A 17,273-nucleotide genomic window follows, 5' to 3' on the forward strand; every position below is an offset into this window, starting at 1 on the left:
CGGCCCGTGGGCCCCTGACTGGGAGCCGCCCTCTCTCCGCAGGGCGCCCCTGACCCGCCGCCGGCGCACCATGCCGCCCCCGCCGCGCGCCCCGGCCCCGGCCCCGGCCCCGGCCCCCGCCGCGCGCCCGCAGCTCCCGAGGCCGCGCGCCCCGCCCGGGCCCTGGTCGCCGTCCGCGGCCCCGGAGAAGCAGCCGCGGCCCCGCGAGCGCCCCCGGGGCGCGCTCCCCGGCGCCCCGCCCTCGCCCGGCCCCAAGAGGCCGCCGGCCCCGCGCGCGCCCGGCCCCGCCCCGTGCGCCCCGGCTCGGCCCGCGGCGGCCCCGGCCTCGAGGGCGCGGGCGGCGGCCTGGGGACCCGCGCCCCACAGCGCCCCGCGCCTCTCCCCGAGCCGCCGCGTGCAGGCGGCCCCCCGGCGGCGCGCGCCCGCCGCCCCGCGCCCCCCGCCGCCCGCCGAGCCCCGCGAGCGCGACGACGCGGAGCGCCCGGAGGAGGCCGCGCCCCGGGACGAGGGCCTGGTCCGCAGGTGCACAGAGTGGCTGCGCGGCGTGGAGGCCGCGGCCGCCGCGCGCCGGGCCGCGCCCCTGGACCTGCTGCCGCACCTGAGCGCGCTGTAGCCGCCGCGGGGGGCGGCCCCCAGCCCCGGCCCCCCGCCCCCCCCGCCTCCCCCCGGGCCCCCCCGCCTCCCCCCGGCCCCCCTCCCGCCTCCCCCCGGCCCCCCCTCCCCCGCCGCTCCTCCAGGCGTCGGGCTTCATGCAGACCCTGCCCCCGGGCACTGCCCCCGCGCTGCACCAGGACAGCATCCCCCCAGACACACGCTCAGACCCCCCACGAACGTGCACCACACACTGCAGACCCCCCCCACGCTGGCACACTCACATGCTGGCACACTCACCCCCCATGCTCGCACACTCCCCATGCGCGTGCACACGCGTGCACTCTCACACCCTCGCCCTCACATGTTCTCACACCCTCAGACACACTCGGCCTGTCAAGGCCCCTGCACGCGCGTGTGCACTGTGGCCGCTATCTCCCCGCTGGCAACCGGGCCCCGGGGTGAGGGTCCTGCCGGGCAGTGCTTACGGGCTGCTGCCCGGTGTCCTCCGAGCCCGCAGTTGGGGCACGTGGCGGGCGCTGAGCAGCCAGCACCCCCAGGCCAGGGCCTTGCTGCGGCGGCAGTTCTTGGGGCCATCAGTGTGAGAACGGGGGGCTTGGTGAGCGCACCCCCTTGTACGCAGTTAGATTTTTAACAAGACAGTTGCTATTGTTGGAATAAAGAGCCCAGCTCTCCCGCTGCTGGGGCTGCTCCGTGCCCTCCAGGCCGCCTTCCAGAGTTCGCTTCCTCGTGTCTGTCTGTCTAGCTCTGAGGTGGAGGAGGGGGCAGGTCTCGTCAAATGAAGCCGAGCAGGCGGGTGTGACGCCGGCCCGCGTGTGCGGCTCGCGTGTGCGGCCCGCTCACCAGCCAATGGCCAGTTCTGCGTTTATCTCGCGAGCTGACGTGCCGGTCCTCCGTTATAGTCCACCTTGAAGCCTTCCATTTCCGACCGAGGCTTGTGGAACCCCCCCGCCCCCCATGCGCCCACACACCTGTCACACCTGAGGCCTGGATGCGGCGGCCGGACCTGCCCCCACTGGCCGAACACGCAGCCTCATCTGCCCGCCGCCTGCGGGCGCCAGGGTGGGGTGGGAGAGGCCAGGTCAGGGGCAGGCGGCGGGCAGCCACGTGGCCGTGTGTCCTCCTGCAGCGTCCAGCCCGGGCAGGGCCAGGGGCAGGCTGAGGGGCCACTGAGCTCCAGGGGGCACTGGGCTTGTCTTGGGGTATGTGGCGCAGATCCCAGGAGCAAGGGGCCTTCATGGGCCATAGGACGACCCTCAAAGAAAATGGGGTTCCCATGCACACGGACGCCCCTTCACGCCGGGGCTGCTGCGGACATGCACTGGGCTGCCGCTGCCGTTCTCAATACCGTAACAAAGAGAACCCCAGCGCCTCACATTTCTGGGGGACGGACACTGTGCTGGTCTCCTCGCGGGGGTCTGCCTCTCCTGGCACGGCCGACGTGGGCGGCACTTCCGGGGCAGGGGCTCGAGGCCTGCGATGCCCAGGACCCGGGACTCGGGGATGGATAGGCCCTTAGCAGCGTGACGAGGCTGTTGACAGTGACACTCGGCCTCTGGGGGCCTGAGCCCCGAGAGCTGGGCCCCCGTCCTGGCCCTGCTGTTGGCATCTAATCCGGCGCCGTGGCCCCAGGGGAGCGCCCGAGCTCACAGGCGTGCCCACCGCGGGCGCAGAGCGTGGGCGGGACAGGGGGCCGGCTGAGTCGGGCAGGGCGCAGGCATCACGGCGGGGCGCGGAGGAGACGTGCAGTGCCCGGCGCTGAGTGGGCGGAGGACTCTCGGGCCGGGCCGGGCCAAGCTCGCTGCGTGTCCTCCGGACACTCCCGGAGACCGAGTGGAGGGGCAGACGGCGAAGCTGCTGTGTCCGCGGGTGGCCAAGCACGGGCCGCCCCGGCAGGGCCGCGGGCCCAGAGGCGCCTGCAGACGTCTGCGTGGGGACCCTTAGGATGTGCCGTCGGCCACATCTCCAAGTGGGGGCAGCTGGGACCCCAACCGGGCCGCCAGCCACGGGACCATAGTCGGCGGGGAGGCCTCGCGGGAGGGGCAGCGGTGGCCGCTTTTCTAGACCAGCCCTCGGGGAGCAGCTCCCTTCACCCCACCTCAGCGGCGCGTGCAGAGGCCACGCCGGCAGCCACGCCGCAGAGCCGGTCTCTGGGCTCCCCTTTCAGGGGCGAGGCGGGGAGGCCGCGGCCGTGGGAGGGGGTGGGGGGTGGGGTGCAGAGCCAGGCGGGAGATTGGGGTGGCTGACCCGCGTGCCCGTCGCGCCTCCGCCGGCTGGTTCACCCCCCACCTCTAGGCCAGTCCAGCACCCCCAGAGCCCTCGGACACTTCTCTGGGGGAGATGACCCCTGAGTCTGTTTTCCAGGGAAACAAACCCAGATCGATGATCTGTCACTGTCCGGTCTGCGGGCGTGGTGCCTGGGGTACCGGGGTGCCCCCCAATGATCCTCCGGCAGACAGGACAGTGCGGCGGCTCTGCTGCACCTGCAGGGTGCGGCCGCCTCCCCCCCGGGGTGGCAGGGAGAGGCTCTGCCTGCAGCTGCCACCAGCCATTGTGTCCAGAGCATGAGGCATGGCCTGGCACCGCCTGCGCCTTTGTTGACCGTGGTGTCTCCCTGGCAGCTCTGGGGCATGTGCTGGGGTGCACGGAGCCCCAGCTGCTCCTCTCCAGGAAGCGGACAGGCCCGCCCTGACGTCGCTGAGCCGGGAGCCGCGGGCCAAGAGAGGCCCGGGCCCGGGGGAGCCAGCAGCGCTGGGTCCTCCACGTGCAGACGGGGGCGCGGACTCAGGGGCCAGCCCTAGGCCGGGCACCCCCACCCGGGGCCTCCGTCCAGGGGTGTTTCAAGGAGGGAGGGTAGGATCGCAGAGGCGTTTGCCGAGTGTCAGGCGCGGCCCTGGGTTCGGCTCCTTCCGGCTGGTTTGGTTTTGCTGCACTTGGACAGGAGGGTTCATCAGGAAACGGGGAGAGAACGGGAGGCCGGCGCCGTCCGGGGGGCAGACCCCCTCCAGGTGCAGCAGCTCAGCGGGGGAGGGGGCGGCAGAGGGGAGGGGAGTTGGGCCCCGCCCGAGCACAGAGCCCGGGGCTGTCCCCGGCCCTGGGGGTGGGCGGTCAGCCTGCAGGCCTCGCCGCCTGCCCGGGGGTGGGGCTGGCTGGGGACCTCCTCAGGCCGTCCCTCGACCTGCCCCCACGCGCACCCCCAGCCAGGACGCGCCCTCGGCCGCTCCCCCAGCCCTGGATCCCGAGTGGCCGTCCCCACGGTTTCCTGCACAAGCTGCGGCGGGCGCCTCCTGCCTGTGCCCGCGTGGGAGCGGGTCCCGTCGCTGCCTGGCGCTCGGGCGCCCCTGCCTGCCCCGGCCCCGCTCGCCGCCCCCGACACCACAGCCTTTCTGGGGCCGGGGCTGGCCTGTCTTTCCCCCGCGGCCCTCCGGGCAGCTCCTGACGGCGGCCCGCGTGGCCGGCGGGAAGTCCCTCGTGAGTGAACAGCCGGGCCGGGGACGCTCCTAGGAGCCGCCGTCCCCCGCGGCACGGGCCCCGCTCCCGGCGGGCGAGAGGCCTGGAGGCAGCGGGTGGACCGGGCAACGGCCGCAGGGGCCAGCGGGACGGAGGGCCAGGCCCACGCGCTGCCCGGCCCCCTGGCTGAGGCGTGGGCGTCCCGAGGCCGCGGACGGGCCTTGCGGTCCTGCGTGAACACGGCCTGGCCACGCTGCGGGGGGCCTCGATTTCCTCTTTAGCTCAAGCCCCAGGACACGGCCGCCGCCCGCCCCGGGGGCGAGAGAGCTGGGGCGTGATGCCAGCACGGAGGCGGCCGGGGGCCGGAGGGGCAGGCGGCGGCCCCGGCCGGGGTGGTGGCCTGCGGGGGCTGGCCGGGGGCGGGGCTGGGCGCTGCGCGGGGGACGTGGGTCCTGCTGGAGAGGGGCTGACCCCCCCGCTGTGCCCCCAGCTCCCGCCGCGGTTCCTGCAGTGACGTGCCAGTTCTTTCGGGGATCCCAGGCCAGCGGGGCGGGGGCCAGGCTGGGAGAGCCCGAGGAAGCGAGGCCTTCACCGTCCACAGCCACACCGCGCCGGGCGCCAGGCTCCGAGTTGGGGTGCTCCGGTCTGTAGCAGAAGACAGTGCAGCTTAACTGGCAGAAGGGAAGTTAGGAGGAGCCTCTGGGGGTGAAAAGGAAAAGCCGAGGGGAAGCTTCAGGGGGTTCGGAGCAGCTCGGCCGCATCCCCACCAGAGCCGAGCGCCGGCCGGTCGCTGCTGGGCCTCGGAGAGGAAGGGCAGGCGCCGGCCGCTGTCCGAGGGCGGAGGGTGGGGTGGTGGACGAGGGAGCCGCCAAGACCCTGGAGCTGGCCGCAGAGGGACTGGCGGGCGAGCAGGGCTGGGAGGTGAGGCGTGAGGGAGGCCAGGTGCAGGAGGCGAGGGGCCGGGCAGGGGAGGTCGTGGGGGGAGGCACTGGGCAGGCGTCCCTGAGAGGAGGGCCTGGGAGGTGGGCAGGAGGGGGGGGCACAAGGCAGGTGGTAGGAGGGGAGGTCCTCGGGGGGGCGGGTACTGGGGGCCAGTGGTCAGGCGGGGGCGTGAGGTCCCCGGGAAGCCGAGGGCCCGGGAGGAGCCCCGGCGGGAGGGTGGGCACCGGGAGGGTGCGGGAAGAGGCGGGAGTCGGGGCTGCACGGGCTCCTGGGCAGCGCTTGCCTCCTGGCTGGGTGCCCACGCGAAGGGCCGTGTGGCTGAAGGTGGCCTCGCTGGGCAGCCCTGCACGGCCCCAGGAGGCCCGCCTGCTCTTTGCTGCCCGCTGGGGCTGGGCCCCGCCTCCGCACAGCTCCAGGGAGCAAGGAACATCCTTTCAAAGGGCTGAAGGACCCGAGCGGGAAAATGGAGGCCTCCAAAGCTCCCGTGGGCACCCACGGTCCTCCCCACCCAGAAGCGGGCTGGAGGGCCCCAGCACAGCCCCGCTGGCCTTGGGCTGGGACCGTCCCTGCACCGGCTGGGGTGGGCTACAGCAGGGCGCAGCCGGTGAGGGGCCGGCCAGGGCGAGCAGCGTGGGCACGGGGTGGGTGGGGGCCGGTGCCAGCCGTGCCATCTGCGCCCTCCCCTCCTAGGCGCTAGACAATGAGGGCCCAGGGCCTGCTGCCCAGCCGCCTCCCCATCCCCGGGCCCGGTGCCGAGCAGAGCCGCTCGCAGCAGCTGTCCTCTCGGGGTGCACATCCCAGTACGTCACCAGTGACCAGTGACCCCCAAATGAGCACCCTGCTGGCCTCCCTTGGGCAGCCGTGTCCACTGGGCCTGTGTCCGGGCCCTGAGCGCCTCCCCGTGGCCGGCGATGTCCCCGTCTTGCTGCGCCATCTCAGGGGCTCGGGGCTGAGCTGGCCGAGGGGAGCTGAGACTTATGCGGACGACGGCCTTGCCGCGGCTCTCCCCAAGGCCGCCCAGCGTCACCCAGCGCGGCCGCGACTGTCCCTCCCACCAGCGCCTTCGGACCGGACCGTTCTCTGAATCTGATGTCAAGAGGAGGGGCTCCCCCGGTGTCTGGACTGATGGCGAAGCTGAGGTTTTGATCAGTTTGACGTGGTGCCGGTGCGCGATCCTGCCGGTGCTCCCGTCGGTGCTCCTGCTGGTGCTCCTGCTGATGCGCTGCGCTTGGCTGGCTGGCCCCAGCTGGCCCGTTTGCTCGGAACCTGGGTCTCCGTCGCTCACCCGAGGGTGCCGAGACCTCCCGGTCGGCGCCAACACACTCAGGGCTCCCGCTGTCCCCGAGCGCGGCCGACCACAGGGGCAGCAGGCCAGGGGTCCGGCCACCCTGTAAACGCCCACCCAGGACGCCGTCTCTCGGGTGCCCGGCCAGCCTGGGCCGACAGCTTCTCTGGCGAACAGGCCCTTCGGCTCCACATGCAGCGGGGCCCCTGGGGTTCGAGGGCAAACGTCAGGGCGGGCGCGCCTCGGGGTCTGGAGACGACCTTGCGGTCAGAGGGCCCAGCGGCCAGTGACCCCCAAATGAGCACCCTGCTGGCTTCCCTTGGGCAGCCGTGTCCACTGGGCCGTGTCCGCCTCCTCTGCCAGCGGCGGGCCGGGGCGTGGCCGCTGCCTGTCCGTGCCGGGCGGAGCGAGAGCGGAGAAAGCCTCTTTGGGGAGTGTCTGTGCAGCCGCGCTGGGGGTGGCGTGCCCCGAACCCACCGCCAGCCCCCACCCCGCCGAGGGCCGTGCGTCCTGCCAGTTCCCGCGGGTGGTGAGTCCCGAGGCTCGCCCAGCCCGACAGCCCCCCACCCAGCACCCACCACGCGCTCCCTCCGGGCACTGTCAGGGGGCGGAGGTCGGCCAGGGAGCAGCGAGGCTGCCCCGCGAGGCAGGCCCCTGTCCGCCCACCCCCAGGCTCTGGCCTGTGCCCCTCGCAGCCCCTCGCAGATGGACCAGGCAGGACCGCCCCGACTTCCACCGTTGCTGGGTGCAGCCGGGGCTCTGGTTGGGGGGCCAGCCCCTCAGACAGCATCTCCTTGCCAGGAGTCAAGCGCTTGGACTTGGGGCTCATCCCCCAAGTGGGGGTCGCTTTTGAGTCACTGGCTCTGTGCCCTCCTGCACTTCACCTGTTCTCCTCCCGCCTCCCACTCCGGCAGCAGCTTGTGCCCAGTCCTGGGGCTCCCAGCTGGTTCTCGGGGCTCACACCCAGTTCCTCGGGCTTACAATGAATTATTGGGGTTCACACCTGATTCTTGGGACTTACAGCCAGTTCTTGGGGCTCACACCTTGTTCTCAGGGTTCACACCTGGTTCTTGGGGCTCAGCCAGTTCTTGGGGTTCACAGCCAGTTCCTGGGGCTCACACCCAGTTCTTGGGGTTCATACCCAGGTTGGAGTCTTCACTCTCGGGTGCACGGCTCACCCTCAGGACCCCCCGCAGCTGGATTTTCCTCCTGTGATGCTTTGCTGTGTGAGGCCTCCTGTGATGGCCACGCTGTGTGCTGAGTCCGGGCTGGGATTTATCCACATTCAACCCTGACTCCCCTGGGGGGCCCGGGGCAGGGAGCCCCCTCTGCTGGGCCAGCGGCCCCCGGGAGCCCAGATCTGGCTTCTCTCCCGGGGCTCGAGCAGACAAGCTGCTTCCAGCTCCCGCTCCCACCGCCAGCGCCCACCCCCTGTGAGCTCAGGTGCGTTCAGACAGCCCCAGGGAGCAGGCCGTTGCCTGGGCTGGGCTCAGCTGAGCTCACAGCGGTGCCCGCGGTCACAGTTTTGCGCCACCAGCAGCTGCAGCCTCCACCCGGACGGCCACCCGAGCCTTGGGCCGAGGGCGGAGAACGGGGCGGCCCGAGGGCCCAGCTCACTGGACAGGCGTGGCCGGTCCCAGGGCCTGGGTCGGTCAGGGGGCCACTGTCCACGCCCGGGAGGAGGGACAGAGAGACAGCGCTGCTGGACAGATGGCGCACGCCACAGTTTTCCCTCCTTGTACCAGAGTCGCTTCTCTCCCTGCCCACGACACGTCTCCCTGCCTGCCCAGGGAGCCCATCCGGTGCCAGCTCCAGGCTGGGGTGCGGGACCCTGGGGTTCCAGGCAGGTGCTGCTGGCCCCTGGGCTGACATTTTACTTCTCCTGTGGCTCCGCCTTCTTGGATTGCTTTAGCCTTCTAGAAGGTTCTTCATTTCCCGGTGAGGACCCCTGGGGAGGCGTCGCGGCACCCCAACCCCTCCCTGAGCTGTGTCCATCTCTGAGCCCACAGAGAGGCTTCGCCCCCAAGACCGTTCTGTGACACGTTGTGGCCCCAAGCCGGCAAGCATTTGGGGGGTCTTATTTGCACCCCCAAATCCCTGAGCCAAAGGATCAGATTTTTCCTATTTTCAGCTCTAATGAAGTGACAATGACCCACAGCAGAAGCAGCCTCCGGTCACTCGGCGCACAGGGGCCTGCCGAGCAGCGCCCGGGAGGTGTGGGCCCGTGGCCGCCTCCCCGCGGGCAGGTGTGTGTGCGGGGACCGGACCTTCAGGCTCTAGACCTGTCTCCTTCGGACACGGAGACAGCCGGGCTGGGGACTGGTGGGGGCTCGGCAGGCGCCCGCAGCGTGGGGCCCTCGTGCTTGGACCACGAAGCCTGGGCTGGACGAGCTGCTCGAGCTTCTCCAGGGCTCACGCCACCCCCGCACCCCCCTCGCCCCGCCCCCCCCCCCGGGAGGGCTGCACAGCCAGAGTGACCGGACCCGATGCCAGAGCTGGTGGTTCGGCGTCCCCGTCCCCTGGGCGCGCGGGGCTTACTGCCTTGGCGTCGGGCGAGGCCTCGGCACCCACTCAGCGCGTTCCCCCCCGTGTCACGGGCCCTCTGGGGCGCTCCCGGCGTCCTCAGCCGCGACCTCTGTGTTCTCCCGGCACAGCCCCGAGAAGCTGGCACGGCCAGTTGGGCCCGGCCACGGGCACAGAAGCAGCCGCCCAGCAACCGTGGCAACAAACAACAAAGGGGCTGAGCGGCGCCTGAGGATTGCCCCGCGCCTCTGCCCCCTGGGCTGTGGGCGCCGCACCCCCTCCCCCACGCTGCTCCCCAGGCTCAGGGGCCGGGTCGGCCCCCAACAGGTGATGGGGAAGGCGGTGCGGGGGGCCTTGGAGTGGAGGCAAAGCAGCTGGTCTCCTGGGGGCCCCTTGCCGGGGAGGTGCCCTGGTGGGGGGCTCTGGGGGCTGCACAGAGGAGACCTTTGCGGGGGCGGGGGGTGCCCCATGCGTTGTCCCGGGACCCAACCCTCCCTGCCAGGGAAACCAGACTCCAAACTAACTCAGAGGGCTTCTCAAGGGCCCTCCCCACCCCCATGTCAGCCCAGGCTCCCGCAGGCCTATGGAGCGGGGGTGCTGGGGCGGGGGGCTGGAGCCCCATCTGGAGCATTTGGGATGCCTGAGCAAGAGAACCGGGCTGCCCTGAGCTGTCTCGGCCCCTCTGAGTAATTCTTTGTTTATTTTAATTGCTGTGACTGCAGACAGACGTGTGGATCCACATGGGCTGTGCAGTGGAGACACCTGTGGAACCTCACAGGCCTTGCAGTGTAGACGCCTGGGCCCTCGTGGCCGGGCGCCCCACAGCAGAGAGGTTTCCGTGTGCGCTGAGGCTCCTGGGCGAGCGCCCCGGACACGGGCCGGCCGGCGGGGGTGAGCTGCGTGTGGCTTGTCTGGGGCCGCGGGAAGGCGCGGCGGGAGTCGGGGGCTGGGAGAGCTGTCCTGGCACCGAAGCGGCCCTCGCGCCAGCGGCCCCGGGAGGACGGGTCCCCCGCGCCGCCCCTAAATGCACATGGGGGAGACGGACACGAATTGCCCCCGTGGCGCCAGTGGGGACCCCAGCAGGGGTGCCGAGACGGGAACGGCTGGACGGCACGGGCGGGCGCAGGCTGGCGGTGTGGGTGGTGTTGCTTTGCAAAGAATTTTCAAAAATCTTAAAAAATAGGAGCGAAGAAATGGGCCAGCGGCACGTCGTGAACAAACGCGCGGTCTGGCGGGCGAGGCAGGTGGGGGCGCAGGGGAGACCCACAGCGGGGGCGGAGGGGGGGTGGTCAGGACGGGGCACTGGGCAGCAGCCAGGCCGAGAGCACCAGGAAGACCCTCAGGGGCAGGAGGGGTGGGGCCGGGAGGGACCGGCGGGGCCCCCAGTGCCTTCATTCCTTGGGGACACGTATTCCCTGGTGGAGGGGCCGGGCCCCTCCACTCGAGGTCCTGGATCTGGGCGCTTCGGGTGGGGTCGCCCAGGAATCCCTGGATCTGCTGAGCTGTTCTGTGGCTCTGAGCCCACGCGGGGCCGAGGAGGAGCCGGCGTGAGAACAAACCCCGGCTGTGGCCTTCGAGAGCCATGCACGACGTCACGGGCTGGGTAACCACGAGCCCAAGTCCACCCTCGTGCTGCGACAGCTCGTCCTGGTGGAGGGCGCAGGCCGGCCCACGGGCTCCCTGCTCACGGGTGACTCTGCCGCCCCGAGCTGTGGTCACGCAGAGGCCGGGTAGGGGCCTCATATCCCACTGAGAGCAGCCCACTGGCCCCGGCCCGGCCGTCTCCTGCTGGGTCTGAACCTGGGTGGGCGCTGCAGCGGCCCTGGGGGCTGCACGGAAGATGGGGTGAGGCTAGGCCAGAGCTGGGGCTCGGAGCGGTTTTCCTCTCGGAGACTGTCGGGACGACCAGGGGCCGACCCTGAGCCCAGCTCCCGCGGCTCCTCTCCAGCTTCCCCGCGTGAGTCCCTGTCCCTGGGCCCTGCTCATAGGGACACCCGTGACGCTGGCCCCGAGGCCCCGTCCAGCCTGCCCCACTGTGACTCGGTCCTCAGCACCCTCTTTAGCTCTGCAGCCCTTTCCAGGGCCTGTCACCAAACGCAGTCACACTCTGATGTCCTGCATGGTGGATCCCGACATCTGACTTTGGGGGCACCGTTCGGCCCCTAGCATCCTGGAGGAAGGAGGCGGGTTGCCAGGTGCGGGGGGCTAACTCCGCCTGTGGCAGCTCCTGGACTGGACCCTCCCGGAGAGGTGCGGCAGGCAGGAGGGATGAGGACAGAGGCGCCCAGAGGCCCAGGCCCTGGTGAGGCCTCCTGGGTCCCCGGGCGGCTTTAGACTGGCCACCTGCTCAGGACCCCTGCCTGCCCGTCCACCTGCTGGCGCCTCTCTGCCCATGCTGGGCTCTGAAATCCAGGAAGGACAACCAAGAAGGCCGCGCGGGCCTGGTGGCCGCTGCGAGTGTCCGGCAGGCTGGCTGCTGCGCTCAGAGACGACGCCTGTGGGGCCGCAGCCTGCGTCCCACTTCCACTTCCATGAAAGCCCCTATTCCTGTGGTGAGTCCTCTGGGCCCCTGTGACCTGGAGCGGCGGGGCCTGCTTGTATCCCTGGGCCTTGGCGGGGGGGCGGCTCCTGGCCGGTGCGCCCACCCCTGGGAGCCTCCTGTTCACGTCCAGGAAGACACCAGGTAGACACATCACCGTGGAAATGCCCGACCCAGATTCTGACCCAGTTTTATTTTCAAAAGATGTATTTATTTATGCATGCAAGAGCTGGGGTACAGTCCAGTGGTGTGGGGGGGTGGGAGGAATCCCCCAGAGACAGAGTGACTTTGTCACTCTGAGGCAAGCAGGCTGACTGAAATCCACTGCTGAGGGCAGCAGCGGGGACACAGGGGAGGCCTGCTGCGCCCTGTGGGCAGCTCCCTGGCCGGGAAGGAACGGCTGCAGAGGTTGGTGGTAGTGTGATAGTGCTAAGACTTAACCCCTGCGCCCCCAGGAAGGCCTGATCCAGGTTTAAGAAAGTGTGACTAGGAGACACCTGAAGAGCTGACGAGCACCCCTGAAGCAAAGCAGAGGCACCAGGGGTTCCCCACAGCAGCGGTGTTAGTGCGGAGCTGGTGACTCTAGCCCCGCCACCGGCCCCAGCTGTGTCTGACCCCTGGTGTGTCTGAGCCCAGGTGTGTCTGACCCAGGTGTGTCTGACCCAGGTGTGTCTGACCCAGGTGTGTCTGAGCCCAGGTGTGTCTGACCCGAGGTGTGTCTGACCACGCTGCCTACCCCATCACTGGTGGACAGGAAATCCCGCCGTCTGCACGAAGTTGCAATTTCTAGCGAAGCTGCTTTTTCAGGGTCCCTTTTCTTTTACACGCATGAGGAGAAGGACACCTGCGGCTTTTGCTCCTCCGTGGGGCGGGAGAGACAGGCCGGAGTCAGCGGCCACGGGGAGGACACCAGGGGGGAAGGGCGCGGGGTCAGGGCGCCCCCTGCAGGAGGAGGTGCAGGGCGCAGGCTGGCCGGTTCAGCAGCTGCAGGGCCTCCCCTCCCCAGAGGAGTACCGGGGTGTGCGCCCAGCTGGGAGCAGCCGGCCTCCAGCTCCGCCCCCCCCCCCCGCGCCCCCCCCCCCCGCACCCCTGGCCTGCTTTGTCCTGGCAGCTGCTCTCACCTGGGCCATCGCCCGCCTTCCCACCCTTTGCCTGTGCTGGGGCTCAGCGGGGAATTCCCCAGGGAGCCTGGTGGGGGAGCAGGTGACCCCAGAGGGGAGCAGAAGAAAAGTCGGAAGTTAACAGCTTGGGCGAGAAGAATTTATGGCCGTAATTCTGCAGGGACAAGGAAGACAGGCGTTTGGGTCCGTGCTGCAGAAGCCTGGGTGTGCCGGGAACGGGGCGCCGGATTGAGAGCAGGGACTGACCTGCCTATCTTCACTCCGGGAGCGAAGATGGGGTTCTCGGAGACGGCGCACCTCTCACCAACAGTCCCACACCGGGGAGACCCCACCACATTCCCCTGGGGCCCAGAGGGAGCCGCCGTTGCTGTTTCAGTTAGGAAAAAGGACACAGGAACGAACGCCGTGAGCCCTGCGACGGTCCCGCAGGCCCGGCTGGCCGCCCCCACTCTCCCCTCGCAGACGCCCCTACAGCAGGCCCACTCTGGACGTTTGCGGAAAGCCTGTCTGACTTTTGGGGAGACGACCCAACTGCTCGGAGCTGAGGATGTGGGGTCCTCTGCTGGACTCTGAGCAGGCACACCCGCTTATTGGACCCCGTCAGCTGGACATGCCCTGGCTGTGACCGCCCCAGGCAGCCCAGGGGCCACTACCTCTAAGTCCAGCGGAGCATCCTGAGCTGCCTGGGGCTGGGGCTCTACAGGGCGGGTGAGGAGGAGGAAAGCAGAGGCCGATCCTCCAGGAAGTGCAGGAATTAACCAAAGACCCGTCCTCCTGAATGGACCCTGACGTTTCACAGCTGAGTTTCAAAGCTTTCATGAAAGAGGCTGTTTTCTGCTATTTCAGCTGACCCAGTGCACTGAGAGAGGAAACCGGCCAGTTTTTTTAAACTAGAAAAGCATTAATTTTGGAACAACAGTTCTTTTAAAATTAAAAACATGATTTTACTCATGACGATGGATTAAAAAATACTAAATGAGGGGCCTCCCTGGTGGCACAGCGGGTTGAGCGCAGCGCTGTGAAGCTGTCCGCAGCCTCTGCAGCGCCGGTTCGATTCCGGGCCGGCCAGAGAGAGTCCCACATGGCGCAGCAGACCTCTCCTGCCTCACCCGCCGCTCCCCTCAGCAGTGTCTTCGGTCCGTCTGCCTGTTCTGCTCCCCACTGGCTCTGGTGACTCCTTTCACCCTCCCTCGCCTCTGACCTGTACCCCTGTTCTTGTATAAATAAATAAATCTTTAAAAAAATACTAAATGAGTTTCTGCTATAATCAATCAAACTATAAGAAGAATATGGAAGCAGTAGATGATCAAGCAGTTTTGTGGTAAGACAGAAAAAAATGGTTCCTATCCTAACAATGTCCTGTCGTGTCATTCATACCTTCGGAGTTCAAACGAGAATGAGAATGTAAGCTCGTTTCATCAGATACTGGAAAGAAAGTTGATGAAATTCACCGTTCATCCTTGACTTTCACGACTGTACGGAGAACCAGAGCAGGAGGGCGTGCGGGCCTGGGGAGCGGGAGGGCGAGCGGGCCTGGGGAGCGGGAGGGCGAGCGGGCCTGGGGAGCGGGAGGGCGTGCGGGCCTGGGGAGCGGGAGGGCGTGAGGGCCTGGGGAGCGGGAGGGCGTGAGGGCCTGGGGAGCGGGAGGGCGTGAGGGCCTGGGGAGCGGGAGGGCGTGCGGGCTTGATGGCTCCGTGCTGCCTGGGGAGGATGACTCGGGCCTGGCCCGGGGCTGGTGACAGATGAGCAGGTGGCTTCTCACCAGAAGCCAGGGCGGGGAGGCGGCGGTGGTGAGACACTTCCAGACATCGAAAGAAAACAGCTTCCAGCCCGGAGTCCTCCGGGCCCCTGAGAGTCGCGTGAGGAGCGAGAGGCAGAGACTCGGGTGATGGGGACAAGGAGACTGTCTCCGTCAGACACACCCGACGGCCTCGGAGCCGATGGTGAGGCAAAAAGAGCAGGAGCAATAAAGAGGGGCCCTCGGAGAGCTGAGAGAGAAGAGAACACGTGAGCGAGGACAGAGGCTCCTCCGCTCCTGAGCCGACGCTGAAGCGGGGGCGCCGCGCGAGGGGCTGCGGGTGTCCGGCGAGCGAGTCCTTCAGGCAGGTCTCTCGTGAGCTGCGGGCAGGGAGCACTTGAAGGAGGCCGAGGCCGCTTGACCTCACGGGACCTGAGGCAGCGCCTGGGTCGCGATGAGCTGCGCGAGGACAGCAGGGGCCGGAGCAGCGGCCGGGCAGCGTGTGGCGCGTCGCGCAGGCAGCCCGCGCGAGCCGGGGCGCAGAGCGGGTCAGGCAGGCCCACGCGGGGACTGGGAACGGCGAGGGAGCGGCGCGGGTCGGTGGGAGAGGAGGGTCTTCTTACGAGGTGCCGTTGACACAAGGGGACGGGCAGTTGGAAAAGGTAAAATTGGGCCTCTGGCCCCTGCCGCCCGGAGAGAACCCCAGAGAGAACCCCAGCCTCAGCAGGGAGGCCCGAGCCCCTGCGGACCCGCTGGCGACCGCGGTGTTCTCCTGGCGGGGCGCACGGCGCTGAGCGGGTGCGGGGCCCGGGGTGCCGGTCAGGGGGCCGGCGTCCTGTCCCCGCCTCGGGGAGCCGTCCACGCGGGAACCCCTCGGTGCTTGGGCGGCGGATGCCCGCCCGCTTCTGTCTCTGGCGCCCGACACGGAGGCGCGCGGCCCAGGGGACAGGGGACAGGTCGGCCCCCTCCGAGGCCGCCCAGCTTCCCCTCGAGGAAGTGAGTAAAAGGGCGAAAGGCAACGAGCAGCTGAAGTGCCCCACGTCTGTGTCTGTCGCGCTCTTAAAAAGCTTGTTGTGAATGACAGCGACGCCCCCAGGCCCTGACAGACTGAAAACATGGGATCTGCTCCGTGGAGCAGGAAAGACCTGCGCGGGCCGGGGCCGGCGGCGGGGGCTCCGCCCTTCTGGCTGCCCTGGATGAGGACCGGCGCCTGCAGGGCCGGGGACCCGCGCTCACCTCCTTGCTGCCTCCGGGCCGGCAGGTCAGGTCGCGTCTCCAGATGAAGTCGCAGGGGCAAGTGGGTCTTGCTGAGCCCCGGGCGGTGGGAGGCACCGGGCGGGCGCGTCTGGGCTCACTCCGCGGCGGGGGATGGGGGGGTGGGGGGAGCCCCCCTTTGTCCTGCTTGTGGGCCTGGCTCTGCTTTCTTTTTAAAAGAATTTATTTTTATTAAGAGTTATTATTTATGCATACCAGAACTGAGGTGCAGGCCAGAGGTGGGGGGTGAGAGGACTCCCCAGAGACAGAGTGGGGAGCAGAACAGGCGGAACCACTGAAGCCCACCACTGAGGGGAGCAGCGGGGAGACGGGAGGGGTCTGCTGCTGTGGGCAGCTCCCTGGCCGGGGTGGGACTCAGGCCGCGGTGGTGACAGCCTGAGACTGACCCCGGGGCCACGGGGGAGGCCCCTGCTCCCATCTCTGACTGGGGCCGTCCACACGGAATTGGGACTTTGTAACTGGAGAATCATCTCCGATGCCGAGCAGGAGGGTGGGGTCATATTTCATTATTACAAGTCACACGGCCCAGACCCAGAGCCGACACGCGGAGACTGACGCAGGGAGGGCGAGGAGGGGGCGCAGGCGGGACCCGACTGGCCGCACGTCCCGCGCCCTCCGTCCTCCCTGTGTCCTGCTGTGGGACGCGCCGCTGAGCCAGGGAACCCCAGGAGGCAGCCACAAAGGGGGCTGCCTGTGCTCTGCCCGCTCAGATTCCCTGGCCGGCTCCAGTCTGCCGGGTCCTGCAGGCCCGGCAGGAGGTCAGAGGGTGGGGGCCCTGGAGCTCTGGGGTGGCTGCGCGGCGCCCCCTGCTGGCGGCTGCTGCTCACTGTCCCCCCACAGCGGGTGGAGAAGGCGCGGCCCTGAGTCCGGGAGCTGGAGCAGCTCTGCCGGCGGGTTCCTGATCCTGCCACGGGTGTTTCTTCTAGCGTGACGCTGAGCTGCGCGAGGACGAGCCCAGAGTGAGCCGCGTGGTGCGGGACGCAGCTGGCAATGCAGGGCCCGGCCCCCCGACGGCGCCTGGAGCCGGGGAGGAAGAGGAAGGTATTGTGCTGTCTGACCCGCTCTCGTGGCCCCTGTGCTGCCTCCTGTGCGGTGGGTTTTGTTTAGATCCGTCTGGTGGGCGAGAGGCCGGAGAGCTGCACAGGACGGCCAGTGCCGCGGCCAGGGCGCCGCCTGGGCCATTCCTCTGCCCTTGGAGGGGACGCCCGCCGGGCCGGGCTGCTGCAGGCAGAGCCTGGCTGGGCAGGCCCCTCCTTTCTGAACCCCTTCTCTGTGTCCGAGTTCCTTTGCAGGGCTCCCCGGAGAGGGGACGGCCTCTGCACCCCTCCTGCGGGCTCCTCTTCCTTCTCCGCTGTGCCCACCAGCCCACAGGAAGCAGGGGCTCCCCCGACCTCATTAGGGACAGTTCCACCTACTCCAGGCCCTAGACACCCCTCTCGCCCACTTTATGAGTTTGCTCGCTCCGTGGCGATGTTTATTACCGCCCAAGCCACGAATTTGGGGGCTGACTTAGGGTACCATGTGAGCCTCCGTGGGCGTCCCTTTGTACTGACGAGACAAACTCTCGAACCCCAAACCCAAGGTGACCCAGCGAGTCAGGCGGGCGGGAGGGAGGGGCAGGTGCTGGGAGGGAGAGGAGAGACAGAAAGAGGGGGCTGCAGGCTCTGGGGGAGCTGGGGGTTCTGTGATGTCAGGGGGACAGTCAGGGCGGGCCCAGGAAGGGACTCGGGGGACCCGGGTCTGCTATGGCTGAGGAGGAGCAGCAGGTGCCAAGACCCCGGCGCCGTG

This window comes from Talpa europaea (assembly GCF_964194135.1).
Source record: "Talpa europaea genome assembly, chromosome: 2".
Taxonomy (NCBI): domain Eukaryota; kingdom Metazoa; phylum Chordata; class Mammalia; order Eulipotyphla; family Talpidae; genus Talpa; species Talpa europaea.